The sequence below is a fragment of the Stenella coeruleoalba genome (assembly GCF_951394435.1).
Source record: "Stenella coeruleoalba genome assembly, chromosome: 7".
Taxonomy (NCBI): Eukaryota; Metazoa; Chordata; class Mammalia; order Artiodactyla; family Delphinidae; genus Stenella; species Stenella coeruleoalba.
Genome location: NC_137153.1, coordinates 110,800,297 through 110,809,771, shown reverse-complemented (window position 1 = coordinate 110,809,771; position 9,475 = coordinate 110,800,297). Strand labels below are relative to the sequence as shown.

At 37.4% G+C, this 9,475-nt stretch overlaps 1 protein-coding gene across 2 annotated transcripts in view; it reads left to right on the top strand.

Annotated features, from left to right (window-relative positions):
- Nucleotides 1-1,995: 1,995 nt before the first annotated feature.
- Nucleotides 1,996-9,475, top strand: part of RC3H2 (ring finger and CCCH-type domains 2) — a 52,952-nt gene continuing 45,472 nt past the window's right edge. For both annotated transcript variants that reach the window (XM_079926911.1, XM_079926910.1), the window contains exon 1: nt 1,996-2,319. The gene's annotated coding sequence lies outside the window, so the exon portion shown is untranslated. The remainder of the gene's footprint in view (nt 2,320-9,475) is intronic.

Sequence of the window (9,475 nt, the reverse complement as noted above, 5' to 3'; positions counted from 1 at the left end):
AGTAAAAGAACAGTAATAAACTATTTCTTTTAGAAATTGGTATCTATCTTTGATGTTTGAAAAAATTATGGTTGTACTATGTTTATGCTTTATGTGTGCCTTGTAAGATTCTTGTGAAATTTTTTGTAAGCACTTTGAGATTTTTGCTTAGGGGGAAGGGGTGTTTTGTGAAAGTGATGGTTGTTATTTATTATTATTTATTCCTGTTCGGTAGCACAGAGGGATCTCAAATCATTCCTAGGAGAGTGTCTGTTTGCATGATGTTTCTAAACAATTTCAGGAAAATGAAATCTTTTTTTAAAATGCAGGTATGGCAAAGTAAAGTGTTGAATTTATTCACTGAAAACATTCACTTTTAGTTCTTTGTGTTTCTGATATGATGGGAAAAATATGCAGCATGTTTTGGTTCAGCCTCTTCATTTACTGGATTTATGTATAAAGGATCTTGGAAAGACAGTTGTTACTTTGGTGTAAGAGAAAATCCTTGCCATTTTTCCCTGGATGTAACTATCCTATATGTTTACATAAGAAATAATAAAGTGGAGATGGGAATGGAGAATTTTGTCTTTTGTCTAATCTGTGAATTTTAAAGGAAACTATTTTTCCTGGCTATTCATTTAATCATTCATTCAACAAATATTTACAGAGTCTTTACAATATATACCTGTATTAGAAGTTAGGTAGACAGACAAAAATCCCTACTCTCAAGAAACTTGTGTTGTACTGGAGCGAGACAGACAGTAAGCAAGTAAAACCAATGTACTGTCAGATTTTGAAAACGGAGTTGGAGAAAATAAAGCAGGGAGGGAAGGAGAATTGGAATTGAAATTTTAAGTGTGATCAGGTCACCTTTGAAAAATCTTATCACATTATCACATACCACTGTCCAGTGGAATGGAAAAAAGATATGTATATATCCATCGCTATCTAGTTGAATGGAAAACAGTGAACCAAATGAATCATTGTTGGGAACCTTTCTATTGGGTTGGCATATATTTCATAAAGAGAAGTGACTGAAAGGGATAAAAATGCATGTAAGAAAATCTTTGATGTGGCCTATGAATTTTTTTTTTAAAAAACACTGATGTTTTCCTGCCATCTGGGTAGTAATAACCATATGTATATATATATTTAAACTCATTATAGTTTATAAACTACTTTTCCATATGTCTTCTAATTTGTGGTGGGTTTACTTCCATAAACGCTCTTGTTGGACATCTGGTTTCACATTGGAAAGTGACTTGTTTAATTAAAATTCATGGCCATTTTCTTAACCTGTGTTTTTCAGTATCTCATCAGTAACAGAGTACATAGTATATGCCTTTTAGGATTATTTTGATGAGCATGTGAAACAAAATAGTAAAATTAAAAATTTTATTATGTAACTCAGGACCTGGCACGTAATATAGTCCACTAATGTATTTCCCTGATCCCTCTTCCCAGCCTGCTTCTTCATCTATAAAAACAATAAATTCTACCTTGCAGTTTACTATGAAAAGAAATCCTTCAACAAATATTTATTGAGATATTGACGCCAGAATTTGTGACTGAATTTTTATCCCTGCCATCTTCTGAAGAGCCCAGAATTCTCTCTTTAACAAAGGGATAAGGCGTTAGTGCCAGGCAAACAAATTTTTTTTTAAATAAAATAGGGAGATTGCTTGGCCCCTATGTGGAGAGACTGAGGGAACCTGTCAGCATTTAATTATGGGAGAGTGAGTACAATATAATACAGATGCCTCAGATTATGCTCAATCCATACCACGCCTTCCACAGTGGGAGTCAGACACTGGCTCAAACCAGTGTCTAGGAGGCTGGCTCGAGGCGCATATGAATGTACAGGGAGTTTCCCATCAAGCTCTTCGGCTTGCCCAGGCCTCCTAACAGCACCTCCCACAGTGCTCCAGAGCTCCCTAGTCACGTGAAGGGGTGGTTCTGTAGACCCGAGGAAAACTGATGCGCAGTCCAGGGGGCGGGGGCTACTACGCTTCCCTTCCACCTCCCCAGCTCCCGGTCAGGCGTGATCTCGCGTGAGGTGGGGAGTATCTTCTCGCGAGAACTAGGTCGGAATCCCTCCAGGTCCGCCTCCTTGGTGAGGAGGAGGAGAAGGAGAAGGAGGCGGAGGCGGAGGGAGGAGGAAGCCCCGTCGCGGCCTCCGCCGCCGCCAACGGGGCTGTCCCTGTACCTCCCGATGGAGTTTGAGGCCGTGAAGCCGCCGCCGAGCTCTGCCCCGGCGAGACGAGGCGCCTCCGTCGCCGAGCCGCGCGGTCGCGGGGCTCCCGGGAGCGGCCCTTAGCGACCCCGCCCGGTCCCCCTCAGGTAGGGCGGGGGCGGGCACGATGCGGCTCGGGGCCAGCGTGGGTCCTAGGTCCCCGGCGGTCGGGCGGGTGACCGGTCTCAGCCCGGGGTCTGTGCGCTGTCGTCGCCGGTGGCCCGAGGGTAGGAAACCGAGGGCCGCACCTGACACCCGGACCGGGCCCGGAGTCTCGGGCCGGAGGAGGCCCCTCGCCCCGGTACGGCTTTTTCAGTACCAAGCGCCCGGCGCTAATGGCCACCTCCGGTCGACACCGGCCGAGGGGACGCTTCTGCCCCTAAGGAACCCATGCAAGCAAAGACCAGGCTTCCCTCTCCCTTTTCTACACCAGTTAGTAAGAGTGGGGTTGGAGGAGGTCCTCGAAACCAAGTCCTCTCCTGGCTTTTCGGCTTTCTGCCCTGGGGCTTCCCGAGATCCTAAAGCAGGAATGGTGGAGGCGATCTGAGTGGTAAATAGGGACCCTGGCTAAACAATGCCCTGGGAGGGCTTAACCTCCTGGGAGGGAGAGGGCCGGACCAGAGTGGTTGCACAGTGGTTGTGACGGAGCAATGGCGTTGAAACAGCCAGGGAATTCTGCTATGGTTTTCTTTCCCTCCTTCATTTTTCCTTCTTGGGGAAGCCTCTTAAGGAGACTCTTCCACCATCTTAGAAGAATGGTAGAAAGCATCTTTGTTTCTCAGAAGCAGCTCTACTTTTCTCTCTTCTTAGCTTTCAGGAAGGAAGAAGATGGGGGTAGCTGTCATTTCCATCCTTGGAATCACAGAACAGTTTAAGATACCGGCAGATAGAACCTTGACATCAAAATAGCCTCAAGTAATCACTGACATAAAGTAGATCTAATTTCATGATTCCCACCCTCTTTTTTTGTTTTTAAAATAACTACCTAGTTCCCTTTTAATTCCTACTCTCCCCTTAGCTAGGCCCCTTCTTTTTAATTCCTACTTTCCTCCCACCACCTGTGTTAGAATGACTTTGTATCCCAAATAAAGTGCTTGAGTAATCTTTTTTCTATTTTTGTATTAGTCAAACTTTTAAGTTCCAATAGGAACTTTTGATTAACTTAAGAAAGTTAATGTTGCTACACTAAATTGATATAATTATACCCAAAAGCAAAGAAAGAAGTATTTTAGTTAGCTTTGTGCAGCCTGTTTATAGTTAAACATAAAAATTTAGTTGTGGCTTCTCGAAACATTAAGAAGACTTCATGGATTCTTTTATCTGTCTAAAAAGCTGCACCACTGTTCTAACATAACATCCCTTTCTTATGTTGTTTACTTCCACATTCAGTTCTTGAAGAAATCGAGGCCATTACATCCTGTCAAAGACCATCTTTCAATATTGCTGTTTTTGTTGATTTGGAGATTGATGTTTTCCAAATTTTTAGAGTTTGGAAAATAGCTAGAAGGACAAAATGTTAAACATACATTCCAGACATGTTTAGAAAAAGCAGATGTTATAATTCAGATTGGCGCCTATTTGAGGATTTAATTGCAGTCGTGTTCATTAGTGGATTCTTTGAGTTACTCCTGATCTGTTATTACTGTGGGGTCAACATTTAAGAAGACTTATGTTCTTTGTTCATATGTTTTCATTAATTCATTTTCTGCTTTTGTAGTTTGCTGTGTCTTCCAGTATAAAAAATGTCAAAAAAATTCTTTTGGGAGGGAAAGCATTTTTCTTTACACAGAATTTTATATTCAGAAATAGAACTTCCACATTGTATGCAATATCAAATAATGATAAATAAACTTACAATAAGATCTTATTATAATAAGTACTTGTTTATTGTTTTGGTTGGACTGGGTTGAAGTTTCATTTTCTATTGATGCAAAAAGGAAGCATGTAGTAAAATAAAGCCAGCTGAAAATTTAAAATAATGTTTTGCACCTAGTCTCATAAATGTTAAGTTACATCTTTATGATCTTCAGGCTTTTTAGTTTTATGAAAACCTTCCTAAGTGTAGATGTAACTTTAACCTCAAATTCTTAATAAAAATTAGTTTTGAGTATTACTTTATAATTTTAAGTACTCTAGAGTTGCACAGTCCAACACTAGCCGCTAGCCACATGTGGCAATTGAGCACTTGAAATGTGGCTGGTGTGAATTGAGATGTGCTATGAGCGTAAAATACACACCAGATTTCAAGACTTAGTCCAAAAAAAAAAAGAATTAAAAATTAATTTTTTATATTGATTACATGTTGAAATGATATTTTGGATAAATTGGGTTAAATAAATTATTATTAAAATTAATTTCACCTGTTTTTCCTTTTTTTAATGTGACTCCTAGATATTTTATTTTTTCTTTATTTTTTTTAATAGATCTTTATTGGAGTATGATTGCTTCACAATACTGGTTAGTTTCTGTTGTACACCACAGTGAATCAGCCATATGCATGCATATGTCCCCATATCCCCTCCCTCTTGAGCCTCCCTCCCAACTACTAGATATTTTAAATTACTTGTAGCTCACATTATATTTCTGCTGGACAGTGCAGTTCTAGAGTACTGCTCTTCCAAGAAGTAAATTATCTGAATAGAAGTAGATGCATGAAAACCAAAAATTTCCTGCCAGAATGTCTTCTTATAATCAGAATAACCAAAAGGCTAAAGACTTTGATAATATGAAGGGTAAATTTATCCAGTGGCCATTATTTGATAGGCAGAAGTGAGTAATTAAGTTCTATCTCAAAAAAAGTATTTTTCAGGTAGTCATCACTAAAGTAGCAAAACTTTATTGGTTATATTAGTTAAAATAGAAAATTATCCCATTACTGTTCTAATAGAAGACATTGAAAGTTAAATCTCATTAAAAAACTGAGTTCAACCCCATAGTGGATTTTAGAAGTAAAACTTGGGTCATATATCTTTCATAACATATACTGAAGCATGTATAATAATCTTTTTTTTTTACGGTACGCGGGCCTCTCTCACTGTCGTGGCCTCTCCCGTTGCGGAGCACAGGCTCCGGACGGGCAGGCTCAGCAGCCATGGCTCACGGGCCCAGCCACTCTGCGGCATGTGGGATCTTCCCAGACCGGGGCACGAACCCGTGTCCCCTGCATCGGCAGGCGGACTCCCAACCACTGCGCCACCAGGGAAGCCCGATAGTCTTTAACATTGTAATTTAGTTCCTTTTTTCCAGTCCTTTTCATAAGTTTGAATACTGAGTTTTAGAACTTACAGATTATTTTCATTGGTTTTGTTTGTTAGTTTTATAGGTTAAGGTCTAAATTGTACCTATGATGCTTTAAATATAATTTTTTAAGTCCAAAACTAATTATTTTTAAGGTTTCTGAATTGAGAAGTACTGTTACAGTCCATTTCAGTAGCTTAAGTTTCTCACATGGGTGAACTAAAATGAAAACAATGTTTTAATTAACAGACCTGAGCCCTAATGTTTACATCTGTATAAAGAGAATTGTGAAATACTGTATTTTTTTATTATACAGTAGTGAATGGGGCATAAACCTTACTCTGACATTTTAAAATCATGTTTCATAGTCCTGAACTGAGTGCATAATATCATGGTGGACTAAGAAAATGAAAGTACTTAGGTGATAAGCAGTTTGCCTTTAATAAAGCAATTTCTAATTTGCATCATGTAAGAGGTGTCTATTACTCTTCCTGTTTTATGAGTTAGTACGCATTACAAGGAACTTACAGCCTGAAAAATTACTTGAGTAAAAATCTGTTTAAGGTCTCCTCTCTAATATAGCATTTCTCACTCCTATGCTTTATCTTGTTGTTCTTCAATTTTAGTAACTAGTAAATAAAATGACTTAATACAAATAATTTAATTTGAATGTTTTTCTTAAGTAGTCCCTTTATATATCTAGAGGTATGGGCTTTTTAAGCCATTTTATCTCAGTTTGAGATGTTTTGGGAGTATCTTTAGGATGGATACTTACTTTACTGTTAAATATAAATGTTATTAGCAATTTAAAACTTTCATAGTTTCAAGTAAGTTACTATGGCATGTATTAGTATAAACCTGCGAGTTCTACACATCAATATATATTATTAGCTTGCTATGGGTCATTTAGATGCTTTTAAAAAAATAAATTATAGAGACAGTAGGCTATCATTTTTGATAATTATAAAAATATTTTCTAGGTAAACATTTACAGAGTGCCTTTGAAAGGAATGAAAGGTCAGTTTTGTCATCACTAATTAAACCTTTCGGTGTTTCAGACAAAATTTTATTTTGTCTTTATCATAATTGAGGAATCTAGAATTTATCAACAGTGGTACTGAGGAAAAACATTTTAAAAAGTCAAACCTTTTCTGGTATCTTACCAGGAAAGTTCAGTTTGTAATTTTCCTTTTAGAAAGTTAGAATCTGACACATAGCAGAAGGAGAATTTGGCAAATATTTTTTTCTTTCAAAGGTATTTATTTGATTTCTGCTAGAAGTTAAATGTCTCAGCATTAATTATATTAAAACATCTGCTGTTCTTAGACCTAGAAACACATATGAGATATTAAAACCATCAAGTGTATTCCTGAATAATTTGAAACACTTCAAAACTAGTAGGCGAAAATATGAAAGGCAGCATTTTTATGTTTGGTTCAAACTGAAAGGGCTTTTCTCCCCCCACTGATTAACTTTAACGTAAAGCATTTCAGGATGATCTTGGAAAACTAAGTAAGGAAAGAGTATTTGCTACTAGTTTCCTATTACCCAGTGGCCCATGGTATCCTAACCCACAGAATTAGCATTTCCAAACAGGTGGCCATTAAGAAAAAAATAGATGCAGTGTCTTGTTTTGATAAATATTTTATCAGTTCAAGTTATTAACTAAATTAGGGTTCTCAGCACTAGATTTAACATGAAATTCATCCTTCCTTAAAGGTCTTTTCCTTGTATAATTCGGCAGCCTAGAAGACTAAACATTAAAAATGTTGAATAGTTTCAAGGAGTGATGTGCTCACCTGCTCAGTGCTCATCTCTGAAGTTCGAAGCAGACTTTTTAAGATTGATGGCATTGACAGATGCGGAAATGTAAAAGTGAAATGTGTAAAATAAAGTAAACATAGTTTGCAAGATTTGGGTAGTTTATAAATAAAGATATTAGATACTTTGCATCAGAGCTGTTTGAGGAAAAGTTTGTGTAGGTGCTTTTTACACAACAAGTTCTGTAATTCATTTTTACCAAGGTATTTTTTAAAACCTTAGTTTTTTTGAACATAAAAAGCACAATAAAGGCTAATAGAATTCCTCATTTGAGTGTGGGGTTATTTGAGAATCAGTTATACACTTTTCTGTCCTGAATCTGATTACATTTTAAACATCTAATTTCTGTGGCACTAATATATTTGGATTGGTAAACGTTCTTATGAAATAAAGTATTGGCTGATAATTGCCCTAAATACCTAGATTTCTTGTTCACCAGAGAGCATCTGTCAGACTTATATAAGTTTTGAATTGGATGATGCAGAAAATTTGTGAAATGTAGAGTGTTCAAGTTCGGGATCTAAAGATTGTATTTTAATTTTTATATATATTTTTAAAATTATTTATTTATGTATTTATTTTTGGCTGCGTTGGGTCTTCGTTGCTGTGCGCGGGCTTTTCTCTGGTTGCGGCGAGCAGGGGCTACTCTTCGTTGCAGTGCGTGGGCTTCTCATTGCGGTGGCTTCTCATTGCGGAACACAGGCTATAAGGCACGCGGGCTTCAGTAGTTGTGGCAAGCGGGCTCTATCTAGAGCGCAGGCTCAGTAGTTGTGGCACATGGGCTTAGTTGCTCCGCAGCATGTGGGATCTTCCTGGACCAGGGCTCGAACCTGTGTCCCCTGTACTGGCAGGTGGATTCTTAACCACTGTGCCACCAAGGAAGTCCCAGGATCTAAAGATTTGAAATTAGAGGTTTTGATACTAAATATTTTATTAAAAATTATGGAATGTTTTAATCTTAGGAATAAGAAAAGAAAAATCAGTCATGTTTTTCCGTGTGCCTTTTAATCATATGCATATATAAAGATAGAAATTTAAACAGTTGACCCTTGAATAATGCTGGGGTTAATCCACATATAATTTATACTTGTCCATCTGCATCCATGGTTCCTCTGCATCTGTGGATTCAATCAGCCATACTCCGTAGTACTGTAGTATTTACTACTGAGAAATATCTGTGTATCTACCAAATGTAAAATGGATGGCTAGTGGGAAGCAGCCGCATAGCACAGGGAGGTTAGCACAGGGAGATCAGCTCTGTGCTTTGTGACCACCTATAGGGGTGGGATAGGGAGGGTGACGCAGGAGGGAAGAGATACGGGGATATATGTATATGTTATGTATATGTATATGTATCGCTGATTCACTTTGTTATAAAGCAGAAACTAACACACCATTGTAAAGCAATTATACTCCAATAAAGATGTTTTAAAAAAAAGCATTATTAAAAAAAAAGAGAAAATTGTATGTGTATAAGTGGACCTGGGCAGTTCAAGCCTGCATTATTGAAGGGTCAACTGTATTTTGCTGTTTTTCTGTTTAGAGTTATTAGATAAGAATATTATTTTATTCTTCAACATCTTGCTCATTGGACCTGACAGTTTTGGGGACATATATATATATATATATATATATATATATATATATATCACTAACTGATATGTTTTGTCAAAAGTATTGTTGGGAATTACATTCAAGATTTGTATTTTCTTTTTTTTTTCTTTTACTTTGGCACTGTATTTTAAGGTTAGCATCATTCTTTCATTTATGGACAAATGGCTCTATCATTAACAGTCTTCTCTCATACTTTTTCAGTACCTTAGTTAGCCTCATAGTCAAGTCCTGACCAGAGATTTCCTCTTTTGTGAAACTGCCAAGGTGAACTATCCTTGACTGACTTGGTCATTCAGGTGGCAAAGCTGTTCCTTCACTCCTGACTGACCGTGATTTTGTTTGGATCAGTATTTCCAGAGTTCACTAACTCTTAGGTCATATCTTACTATGCTTGGGGGTAGTAGATATCCAAGGGAAACACTTTTTTTTTTTAATTAGCAATCCAAAGTAATTTGTTTTTCTGAAAATGAAATTGTGGAAAGTTAATCTGTTTATTTGATGTGGTCATTAAGAAAAATACATGAAAGCTTTGATGCGCAACTGATATAAATATGTTTAGTCAGAAGGAGCACTATTAGGATATTGTTTCTG